Source organism: Tyto alba, unplaced genomic scaffold (assembly GCF_018691265.1).
Source record: "Tyto alba isolate M040663 unplaced genomic scaffold, T.alba_DEE_v4.0 Super-Scaffold_7, whole genome shotgun sequence".
NCBI lineage: Eukaryota > Metazoa > Chordata > Aves > Strigiformes > Tytonidae > Tyto > Tyto alba.
Genome location: NW_024881328.1, coordinates 31848705 through 31860937, shown reverse-complemented (window position 1 = coordinate 31860937; position 12233 = coordinate 31848705).

Here is a 12233-nt window from a genome sequence, read left to right as displayed (position 1 = left end):
TAAACGTATTCTAAATAAACATGAATAAGCTACTCTGGCTGGTATGTAAAACCACATAACACACACACGTTTCGTTGGTAGACAAGTCAAGCGATAGTCTTTGTTGTGTATATATATGTACACGCATATATATACACAATTCTTTACACATACATACATCATACACACAGATACACACACACAATTCATTATTTTATCGGAGAGCTACATGAAGTTGGTGTGTGTGGGGAGCACACGTGTGTTTTGTTCACTTGCGTGATCACTGCAGCAAAACCCACATTAAATAGGGAATTGGAGACTGTGTTTCTCTATATGAAATCCAGCTTGATTTTAGAGCAAATACTGCTACAGAAAGTGCTGCCAGAGTCTGCGTTGCACAACTCCAGACAGCATCTTTCATAAAACAATTATATTTTTTCTAGATGTAGTGAAAGCCTTGAAAAAGTTTACTTGATGTCTAGCCAAGCAATGCTGCATCTTCAAATTTGAAGGAGAGCTCAGAAAGTTAGTTTTTTATTATTCTTCATTTAAGTATTATTTTTTAATTGCAGCGTATTAAACATAAAATCTGGTACAATCTTTAAAAATAAATAGGACCTAACTATAAATGGGCCCTGTTGTGTTTTTATCTTTGACAAGCAAGTAATTGCTTCTCAAATTTATCAGTTTGTTTATGCAAAAACCATTTACCAAGCCTAGCTCAAAAGCATCAATTTCATCATTATCATCTTATTAATTTAGCCAAGCTATAACACAGCTGATTATTCCTGAGTAATATCCTCTGCAGCACATCATGTGTGGCAAAACCATCTGTACAGTACCTATTTAATAAATAAACCCTCGGCTAAATGTCTCTGTTTATTGAGAACTAATGTTTATAGAAAATATAATGGAACTCAATAAATAACTCAGCTTCATCAACCTGCATATGAATCAGTACGAAGAACGCTGACATCATCACCTTTCAAGTACCAGAGAAAGCAAAATTACCCAAAAGAGCTATAGAGTCAATATTAAGGCATTAAAACTGCAATGAAGGCATATTAATGCTTAAAACTTCATTGTTGGCAGTAGAATTGCCACCACGGACATATTTTATAACTCTAAGAATACTTAGGCTTTATGACTGTTTCTTTGTTGAGTGCCTTGCACTTAATGTAGTTTTCCACTTTAAATAAAAAAAACCCTCAAGATCTTTAAAAAAAAAAAAAAAAAAAAAGGAAAAAGAAAATTGCTGATTCTGAGCATTCATTTTTAAAATAATGCAAACTGCTGATTCCAATTGTTCGGATGGAGGAAAAGGCAAACTTATTTAACTCCATGCTTCCTGAGCTCCTGGCAGCAGGCGTGGGGTGTGCCGAGGTGAAGATCACTTGGCAGCACTGCACAAAGATTACGGAGCAAGCCATGCACAGCTAAAGACGTTATTAATATAATGCCTGGGTTTAGGGGGAAGAAAAATGAATCGAGCTGCCGCAGCAGATATTGGGATGCTTATTGATCGCTGGTTGTTCCTACAAAGGCAGCTCTCACTAGTTTATTTGATTTGGTGCATTACAGCTGCTTCTCTGCCACAAATCAGGCATTTAAAACACACCTCTTATACCATCAGCAAATAATAATAGATTAATTCCTTACAACTCCTTTCCTGGAGCCCTCTGAGATCTGTTCTCTGTTTATTTATATTTTGCCGTCTTTATTTCTGAGGAATGTCGCTCTGCCTGGCTGCAGCCCCACCTCAGACACCTCTCACGGGTCACGATTTCGTAGGAGATCTCTTCCCCCTTGACATTGGCTCAGCGCCGCGGTACCGCCCGCTCCCGGGAGGGACACGCTGCGCTCCCTTAAAACCGCTCAGAGCGCCGCCCTGCCCGCAGGCACGGCCAGCCTCCTCCCGAGTCACTTCTGGCGGAGAAAGCGCATCAGAAGGACCAAGTGTAAGACACGGAAAACATATTTCATAACCCACACGTGATGGGAAACACTTAGGGGTGTGAATATTTCTAACACTGTATGTGTTTACATAAAAAATGCGATTTACACAAATCTTTATTTTCTACGCTGTATAAACTTCCTGCATGGATTAAAATCAGTCCGTCACGCTTTCAGGAGAGACACGAAAATTGGACACCGAGGTCTGAAGAATGGTTTCTACCAGCTTCTTCAACCGCACAAACTGCAGGTGTTTAAGTGATGTGGGGGGGTGGGATCCAGCCTGAAGAAGAAAAGTGGTGATATTGAAAGTTTGGTTTAGAGGCCGTGCACCCATCCGGTGGGCAGCTGTGCTGGGCGGGGGGTGCTGGGGGGTTGCTCACACACAGCTTGCTGTGCTGCTTTGCCTCCAGTGTCCAAAATGGTTTGGAGAAAATGAGAAAAAGTGACTGTGCGTGCTTCTGAGTTATTAAAAAAACATGCATTTCCAATACCTGAAAAATTTTGACCAGCTAACTAGAGAAACATGCAAGCAATAAGCAGGAAATCTCTAAAAACTGCAATTGGAAAAATTTGGGAGACATTTCTCCAAATTTTCTCCAAATGGGAGAAAATCTGGGGGAGCCCCCAGCCATCTCAGCCTGTGGACTGCCGGGGCACCTGAGGTCCAGCTGTACCCCAGTGCGGGGGGGGCTCGGACTTGGGGCGGCTTCACCCCTCACCCCACGGGAATCAACGCCACATCCCGCTGCAGCTGCCTCCTGTAAAGCTTACACAGAAAGGGTCACTGATTTTTGGGGACCAGTTGGCCCCTCGGCACAAGGGGCAGCTGCTGGGCAGCAGAGACAAACCCCGGCAAGTCAGCCAACCGCCCTGTCAAAGCAAGTCACCTGCAGCACACAAATCCACTTTTCTGAGGGACTTTCAGGCTGGCAGAGGGCAGGAGCATCACCAGCCCGAGCACGCCCATCTCTGCTAGCGACAAGGCTGCCAGAAATGAGCTGTGAGCAATCCTGCATTAAATCAGCACGTCCGAGCATCTTGGGTACTCTGCAAGTGCCTCGAGTTTTTCCCATTCCCCTCAACTTATGTTGCACATATGCAGCTCTTGTTTGCCTTCCTGAATAAAATAGCAGATCCACAGCGCTTCGCCGCCTAATGAAACTGAACATATTTAGAACATATGTGAGCCCGCTCGTCGCGAAAAGAACCATTTGTGGTTAACGAAGAAAGTATTCATGGTTTTGCTGCTAATTGCAGGGCGGTCTGCGTTTTCTTTCTGAGAAAAGAAAAAGGTAGCGCCGCAGTTGTAAGCACACAATAGAAGCATGGCGCCTTTTTTTTTTTTCTGACTTTCGATGCCGTTGGATAAGCAAATCGATCTGTGGGGCAGGGACACGGACAGGGAGAAAGATACCACTGATAATCCTTATGTGGCTGTACATCAGCTGAAAACCCATATGTTTCTTTTAATTATTACTCACCCTGCAGAGGAAAAGATGGGATATTTTTCTCGCTCAAAGTCAACAGGAGGTTTGCCATTTACTTTAATCTATCGGGATCTGCTCGTTGCCAGAGCTGGAGACCCAGGGTCCCCACAGAGCGGCACTGACCACCGCAGCCCCGTGCGCAGGGCTCTGCCGCGGCTCTGGGGCTGGCAGAGCTCCCCTCCCGGCCTCCCCGGTGCTCCTTCTTGGCCTTTAAGGTTTGCTGGGAACTCAAAGTGCTCATGAAAGATTTCACGAAGGCAACATATTAGATGATTTACTGAAAATAAGAGGCATTATTTTAAACCACTGCGTTTCAACCTCCTGCTCTGTGGCAGGCATCAATTCTCCACTAATTTTGGAGTATTGTATTGACACGTTTTTTTCTACCCAATGTGAGTTTTTATTTTAATTAATTAAAGTGTTTTATTATACCCTCCTCTCAAAATTACCCCTGAACCCTGTCTTCACTTCTAAAGATAGATAACATTTTTTTATTTCAAAAAGAAAATTAAAATGGTGATTAAGATCTCCTTCAGAAGTATAAACTGCTACATCTACACATTATGAAATGTGAAAAAATCTTTTGTCACTATCTTTAACAATTTCAGAAATCCATTATAATCCATGGCTTCAGAATGTGTTAGTAAGTGAACGAACTGTTACCAAACGAGCATAGAACTGGTAAGTCCCAAATGAACCCTAAATTAGAAGCGTGTAAGCCATCAAGGCACTTGAATAGACCAGCAAGCATTTCAGCGGAGAAAAATCAGGATCAAAATATGAGACAAATGCTGCAGGGCAGAATATACAATTTTAAAGGCTTATTCATATGTTATACAGAGAGCTGAGCTGATGTTACACAGTCAGTGCTAATGTATCTGCCTGAGTGGGAGGCTGACAATTTAATTCAGAGAAGGAATTTGGGTTTTGAATGAATTTGCACATGTACAGAGAGCTGCAAGTGCCAAGGAAAATGGCTTCATTTCTAATGAACGAGCGTTTCAGAGGGCTGAAGTTTAAATAAATTGATTTGGTGTACCTGGCTGCTGGCGAGATCGGAGTCGCCGCAGGAGCACACTTGCCACGTCCCCACACCCTGATGCCACATTGTGACAGTCACCCCTGAAAATGCGGGGTTGGCGGAGGAAACTGAGGAAAAAGGACTCCACGGACAAACCCCACGGTTTGCACTAGCAGCGTGCAGCAAGCAGAAGCGTTCAAAGGCAAAGCTAATGTTGGCGCCCAGGCAACAATTTCTCAGGGCAGCTTTGCTGCGAGGACAGCATTTTCACTTTATTTGTGAGCCAGCGGGCTCGCGTAGGCTGCCCACGCTCAGCTCAGTGGGATTCAGACCCAGGTGCTGAATCGTGCCTTCAGGTGCGGGGCCGGTGCCGGCAGGCCGCATTTCGGCGCGAGGGGAGGAGCGCTGCAGGGCACGCTGCTCACACCATGGCCGAAACCCAGGCTCCTGCCCGCTGGCTTGGGCTCGGCAAGGGCCATGTGGCAGCCTTGGGACGCTGGTGGTAGCGTTTCAGCTGGTTACACGAGCCCTTTGTCAGGGCCATTTGATTTATGGCAATGCATGCTTTCCGGAAGGGTGCCCGAACCGCCGAAATCCTAGCGGCCGCGGGTGAGTAAGCTGCCCAGCTCGTGGTTGGTGAAAAGCAGAGGAAGAACAGAAATACAAAGTGCAGACAAGATATTAATTGTTGCCTCTAATATTTTATGAAGAGGAAAGATTCCCTTTACAGCCACCTGGCTGCTTTTAAAAGGTACCCAAAAGGGAAATATTTCTGATTACGTCCTTCCACCCCACTGCTCTGAAAGTCACGCGTCGCTCTGTAGACCAAAACTAAACTAATGCGAACGCCTTCAAATAAGATGTACTTTATGTTTATAAATAGTGATTTATGGCGTGCTATCGCCAAGGCTAAGAGTATGTCATGTAGCAACACCATGGCAAAAGTACAGCCAGCGTAGAAACAAATTTAGGGCTTGGGCTACAGTAAAACCACCAACAGTACCCTGCTGTGGGGAACCACCTGGCTGAGGGGAAAACTGGGCTTTCCACCTCCCGCCCTTGTGTTTCAGAGGGAAATTAAATACCAGCATGTTTGTGCTTGGTACGACAACCTTACAACAACTGCGAGGGAAGGTAAGGAGATAATCCCAGCGAGATAACTGTAAGGAAGCAAGACTGACACAGCAGTCCTCCTGCAGCTGAAGGTCTCTGACCTTCAGCGTGTCCTGCTGGGCTCTTGTCCCACTGTCCCTCGCCCTGACCGCAGGCCGAGGGGGTAGGGAGTGCTGTGCCACCATCGCAGCGTGCATGCCAAAATAGCCTCAGAAAGGCTATTAAGAAACTAAATTACATCCTTGATGTCCGCTGGCTTCCAAAGGGCTGGTTTTGTTTACAGCATGGGTAAGTGCCATTGGACTCAGCACAGCAAGAATAGAAACCCCTCCATTACCCTAGGCCAGACGACGGATGGAGGGAAGGTCACGGGCTGGGTTTGTAACCGCGGGGCAGCCAAGCGGTGCCCGGCCTTTGGGGGCATGCAGGCTCGGCCAGCAGCTCCCCGAATGCCCTGCCACGGGGAGGGGCTGGGGTGCACGGCTCTCCACGGCCTTGCCGCCGAGGCGGTGGCTCAGGCACCCAGGGCTGCAGGTCGCACACAGGGCCCTCAGCCCCGGCCGCGCCGCAGCAGGTGAGGGACGCTCGCAGGAAGCCCACGAGGTCAGGAAGCGGCTCCCTGGGCTATTTCAGGGCGGTTATTGCAGGTTATGGCTTCTTCCCCCCTTCACCGTTTGGCTCTAATGTGGTCTGACGGGGAGAGCAGCCAAGGGTGAGGAAAGGCTGCGAGGTTGCTCTGAGGTCAGGATCAGTCACGGTGGCAGAGCCACCCACAATTTCACAGGAAAGGTGGACAATTATCTGCCACCTTGACACCAAACCAAATGGTGATGTTCGGCGCTGCTTCTGCTGGGGCTTCGTGGACGGATATGCCCTGCCATTGACTTCGCAATTTCCATGGCCACCTCCCTGCAGAGGCTCATGTTTCACCCAGGGCTTGATTAATTCAGCCAGGTCTTTCAGCCCCTACGTGCTTCCCGACCAATGCGCTCTCACCTAACGACAGAAGAAATTATGAATTCCCAAGTGCCTGACTGTTGCTCTTCCTTCCAGGCAGCACCCAGCCTGTGGCCATCCGGCTGCCCCAGCGCCGTGTCCTGCTCTGCCCTCCCCAGCAAATCTCATCAGCACATTACCACACTGATGTCGAGGTAAATGGTTAAAATATGGAAGTGGTCTGGTCCCGGGAAGGATGCTTGAGAAACTGGACAAGTAACTACCCTCTCACGCAACACATCTCCTTGAAGTGTATAAATTTGTTGTCTCCACTCTGCTTGCTGCCCTCGCCACCCCGCAGCTCCCGTACCGGTTCCCATCATCGCCTGTTTAGCTCATAATTTCCCACAGGGCGTTGTATGAAAGGGAACGGATGACACTGCTTTGGAGAAATCATTCACTCAATAAGGAAATGAGGTTAGTCTGATACCAACTACCGTGGGTAAACCCATGCTACATTCTATTGCATTTACCATTTACACTTCAACGTTATTTTCAGAAAAAAAGTGTTCTGTGTTATTCAGGCACGGCTGGTTTGCTCTCTGCCGCCCGGTGCGGAGCCTGAGCCCTGTGAGGTGTGCGTGCCGCCGCTGCCAGCACGGATGTGAGGACTGCTGCCTCTGCGTGGGGCCACCCATTAGCTCTCACGCCCTACCTCCCCTCCCGCCTGCAGCACCACCATCTCTAGGGAAAACGGAGGCAATTATTTTGGGGCCACTCCAAAATTACCTTTAATTCTTGGTGCATTGTGCCCCCACTTTTTCCCCTCTTTGTTTTCTCCTTCTTCATTCTGATAAACAATTGTTCGTGGTTTGTTTTAATTTCCTTCACAAGGTCTACCGCAGCTGCTGCAGGAGAAGCTACTCTTGCTCTTTGCATGATGCTTTGTAAAAGACAATAGCTCTCAAATGTGGAGCGAGCCAAAGAGCTTTATTTCTGCGGTGCCTCCGTAATAATGCACGCACCGTCCTCTACAAATAAGAAAATAATGTCATTGCCAGGTTAACTGTTGCTTCAGAAATACAGAAACCCTATTCCTGGAGGCAGCTGTTCTCTGTTTGATCGAGGAGCACGCAGGTCGCTGGGGCAAACCAAAGCACTGGGCTGCAGCTTTGCCGGGGAGCTCCGATGGTGCAGAGGCCAGCGCTCCTCCCGCCGGCCCCAGCCGGGGCAGGGGGATCTGCCAGCAGCTCCCCCCTCCCGGCGGGCACCCGGGGGGTGCGGGCTGCGGAGGGGCGGCAGCGCAGCCCAGCTACCTGCGATGCCTTACAGCCCCTGCCGCTCAGCTGAGGCAACGGTGGTACGGTTTGACCCACAGCTACCCATTTGGGTTCTACCTCATTGGCAAAACTGTACTTTTCCATGGAAAACAATAGGCTCCTCTGCCTGCCAAAAGTAGAAATCATTCCTATTGAAAGGCACTTGACAGGAACATAAATAAAGATACGTTGAAACAGAAACACTGCAGGAAGGTTAATTTCTGAAATCTGTAAATCAGATGTCAGATTAGATCTGTGAAATAGTGAAGAACATAAACAAGTAGATGAGAAGACTGTGATTAATGAAAATCAATTAACTATGTAAGAGGGACTTTTGCAGTCTGAAAGATAAAACCAGGGGAGGTTTTGGTTGCTCTTGGTGAGGCGGCCAGGTGGGAGCCAAGGGTGGCTGGAGCCAGGCCCCCTCCTGTCCTTCCCTCTGGGGATGGAGGAGCTGTGTCGGGTGCCACGTCAGGGACGTGCCAGGCTCACACCTTCCCCGGGAGGACCGCTGGCTCCCAGGGCATGTGGCTGACACCTGGCTGGGGGGGTTTACCCTTCCAGCCCCTTCTTCCCTAGCACCGGCTGCTCACCAACACAGCCAGCCCTTCTCCCCAGCCTCAGGCCTGGCTCACAGCAGAGCAGCACAGCTGCAGTCACAGAGAAATGAAGTGTCCTTCGATGCAGGAAGACGTTTAAAACATTGTCTAAACCTCCAACCCTCAAAACAAAAAAACGCTCCGAGCATGTCCCCTTGAGCTGGCACCTCCTCTCCCCTGTCACCCCAGGTGCTTCAGTGCAACACAGAGCGGCCTTGGGGCTGCTCCCCACGCCATGTCCCTGGTGCAGCATGGGGGGGTTTGCCTGGCCGGTGCTGTAGGAGCCCCCCCGGCACAGGCCGCCCGCTGACCCTGCCAGGATGTGGCACAGCTTGGCTGCACCGCACCCACTGGCTGGGGCGAGAGCTGAGCCTCACCGCAAGTGGGTTTCCCCCATCCCGTGGCTATAATTAGATTTCTTAGTCTTAATATGTTGAGCTAAACACCTACTTCTGGGAGGGGAGGAAAACAGCACGCTGTATTTTTTTTTTCCTCTGCAAGTAAGCAATTTGTTACATGCTGTAATTTGTCTGCATGCTGTCCTTTTTTTGGGACACATGTAATTTTGCTTTGATGAATGACACACATTAGTGATAGCCCTCCTTGCCGGCCGGGCCAGGGAAGGAGGCACTGACAGCCCGCAGGACGCTTACAAAGAAACTTTGTCAGCAACCGCAGGAGCAACGGCCTTTCCAAAGAAAACAAGCCGGGAGAAGGGGGGTTACGGAAGAACCGTGCTGGTGGCAGGTTAACAGTGACGCTCTGCGGGTGGGGAAAGCTGGAGGGGAGCAGAATCCTGGCACATTGTGATTTTGATGGGATTTACCCCACGGCCCCTGTTTTTATGCTAAAGATGAGGAAGGGCGGCGGGGAGGTGTGGGGAGAGCGGGGTCCCGGGCAGAGACAGGCTTCTGCCAGGGAGGGGGCATTAAGGAGGAGCCTGCTGCCTGCCAGGGGATCGGCCCCCCCTCTTTTGGGGCAGACTCCCTGGCAGGAGGCAGTCTCCCCCCGAGTGCCCACCCCATAAGGGCTGCCATACGGGCGGCAAATAAACCACTTGCCATTTCTCTTCTAATAGGGGCCGGTTGATGGGTGGCAGGAGACAGAAGCGGCGGTTTGCTACACAGCCTGCCAGCGAATTCGTGACTCCCATCCAAGCACCAGCGAAGCGACTGGCAGTGGGGGAAAGACCTTATGGCACGGAACAATATTTGGAAAACATTTTTTTCTTAAACCTTGGGGAAGAGAAGACTAAACATCCGGGTTTTTGGTTAATAAGCTCTGTTAAATCACGAGCCTCAGCTCTCCTGACACTGGTGCTGCATGGGACAGCCTTTCCTCACTAAAACTGAGACTAGGGGCTCAGACACTGAAGCAGGAATCAAAGGCAGATAGCCCTTGGTGCTGTTGGTAGAGTAGTGCTGTCTCTCTGGTTGTCTGAAATGCAGAGAGGAAAGCACATATTTGCTGTGCAATTAATGGAGTTAAAGTAGAAACGATGCAGTGGTGCTGCCCAAGCACAGGTCCAGCGCACATCGGGAATCAGGGAGGGATTCCTGCACCCATGGGAGGCTTTGCTCCCAAGCCACCTGCAACCAGAGCACTATTTTGGGGCAGCCTAGCCCCCTGACTGAAGGAAAGAGGCTCTCCCTAAGCACAACGAGAGACACAAGTAGGAGCAGTTGCTTCCCAAGCGGAGGCGACCATCTCTCTGGCGCTGTTTCCCGAGAGGCCGGCCGTCTCTCCTGCGAGAGGGGGCTCCCCTCCCTCCCGCGCAGGCACTGCCACAGCTGCCGCTTCCTGAGAGCCTCTCACGCCGCGATTGTCAGCTCTGGAGTGCACTTAACCTCCCCCTGAACAAAGCCAGCGTGGATCCAGGCGGGCTCTTCAGCGAGGGTCGCTTGTCCCCCAGTTCATGCAGTTGCCACCAAGCCACCAGGTAGCACGAATTACTACGTTGTGAACTTGATGTGCAGCCTTCATTTAATTAGTCAGATCAAAGATACGAAAGCAAATAAACATACCACACTTCCATCGATCTGTCACTTGATTTTGCAAAAGTGACTCTCACAAAAATAGAGGCAATTAAACATTTTAAAGTCGGAATACAAATGTGGTTATTGGCTTGTCAAAAAGTTTTGATGTCTGAAGGCAGGGACCTGACCTGATTTGCTAAGTGGCTCCTGCTGGAGGGAGAGTTTGCAGGTCAGGCCAATCCTGCTGCCAGTGTATTTGTGAAAACCCCCACTCTTGCCATGGTCTCCTTCCCTTTGATGTTGAGATCATCAATTTCCAAGCTGATAACTAGACCTGTGGGATTCCCTGTATGGCACATGGGCTGCTCCTACAACCAGGAATGGCCGGCTTGAACCTTGCAAGGCTGCAGCTGGGCAGGAGGGTGAGCAGCTGCTGCCCTGCCAGCAGCCAGGGAGGAGCGGGAGGCACAGCCCACCCCAAAAACGTCCTCTGCCACATGGAGCTTGACCTGTGCTGGGGTAAACCCAGCTGCTGGGCCGGCCTCGACCAGGCCACAGACCAAGCCCTTTGGGTACAGAGCAGTGGGGGACTGCAAGGAGCAGGCAGAGCTGAAGACAGAAACCCACTGGAGCCCTGTGTCACCCCGCTGGGGACAGGAGGGCACTGCCAGTGCTGTGGGATGATGGGGCCCAAGGGTTCCCAGAGTGATGGGGTGCTTGAGTCGGTGGTGCTTTATAAAGCCCCTCAGGGACCAGACCCACTGTGTCCAGGGAGAGGCAGCACTTGGGGCATCGCAGGGGGACCGTGCGAGGGCCCACGGGAACAGGGAGCTGGGGCAGTGCATCAACAAAATCCCATTCAGCTTGAGGGAAAACATGAGCCGAAAAACAGCTGGGGAAAACTAATCCAAAACACATACTGTTTTTACTGGCCCAAGTGTTTGGGAAGACATGTTCATTCCTACAAACGTGTGTCTGGGGATGTGTGCCTGCTGCAGCCTGGGGACAAGGACTGGCCACCACTGAGAAGGGCATGGGAGAGCCCGCACAGCAGGTACCTGCCCCAAAACATGCTGGCAATGCACCAAGCCATGAGCAGGGAGAGCAGAAATTGGGAAGAGGGTACCCCAAAAAGCCAGAGGTGCTGCTGGGCGCACCATGGCAGCAGTTCCTGGGGCCAGAGAAGCCTTTGCAGCTTTGGGGCAGAGGAGAAATGCTGCTGTGATTTCTTAGCAGTGTCCTGGTGGCATCTGTGGTTGAAACGGGGACAAGGGGCTCCTCGTGTGGGACCTGGGCAATGGCATCGGAAGTGGAGAGGGCTGATGACCCAAATTGTTTACAATCCCAGCAATGACATGTAAAACTGCTAGCATTCAACAAATCTGGTTGATATCATTCCTTCCCCTCAAGCAAGAAGAAAACCAAATCTTTAAGACAGGACCCCTCTACACAGCCAAACATAACACCAGTTCTTGTACAAAGCTTTGCAGGAAAAGATTAAAACATTCTGTTGTTTCCCAAGTCTGCTGCAAGCCCCCTCCCTAAATGAGCTCGTTGCGCCCCACCGGTGCTGGGCCAGGAGCTTGGAGCTCCTGGTGAGGATTTGGGGGTGAGGGGAAGGGTGAAGCAGGTGACCCCTCAGTCAACCCAGAAATTCAGTGTGGGGGGGGTCTGGAGTAGTCTGGGGGCTGCGTGGAACTCCCTGGCACACCATGAGCTGCCAGGGTGCACGGCGCAGGATGGAAGGGCCACGTTTGAGATCAGGTACACACAGACTTTTTTTTTCTTAGTAGAAAGAGGAAACAAGAGTAGCATCAGCCAGAAGCTGTGCTTAGGTGTTTCTCAGG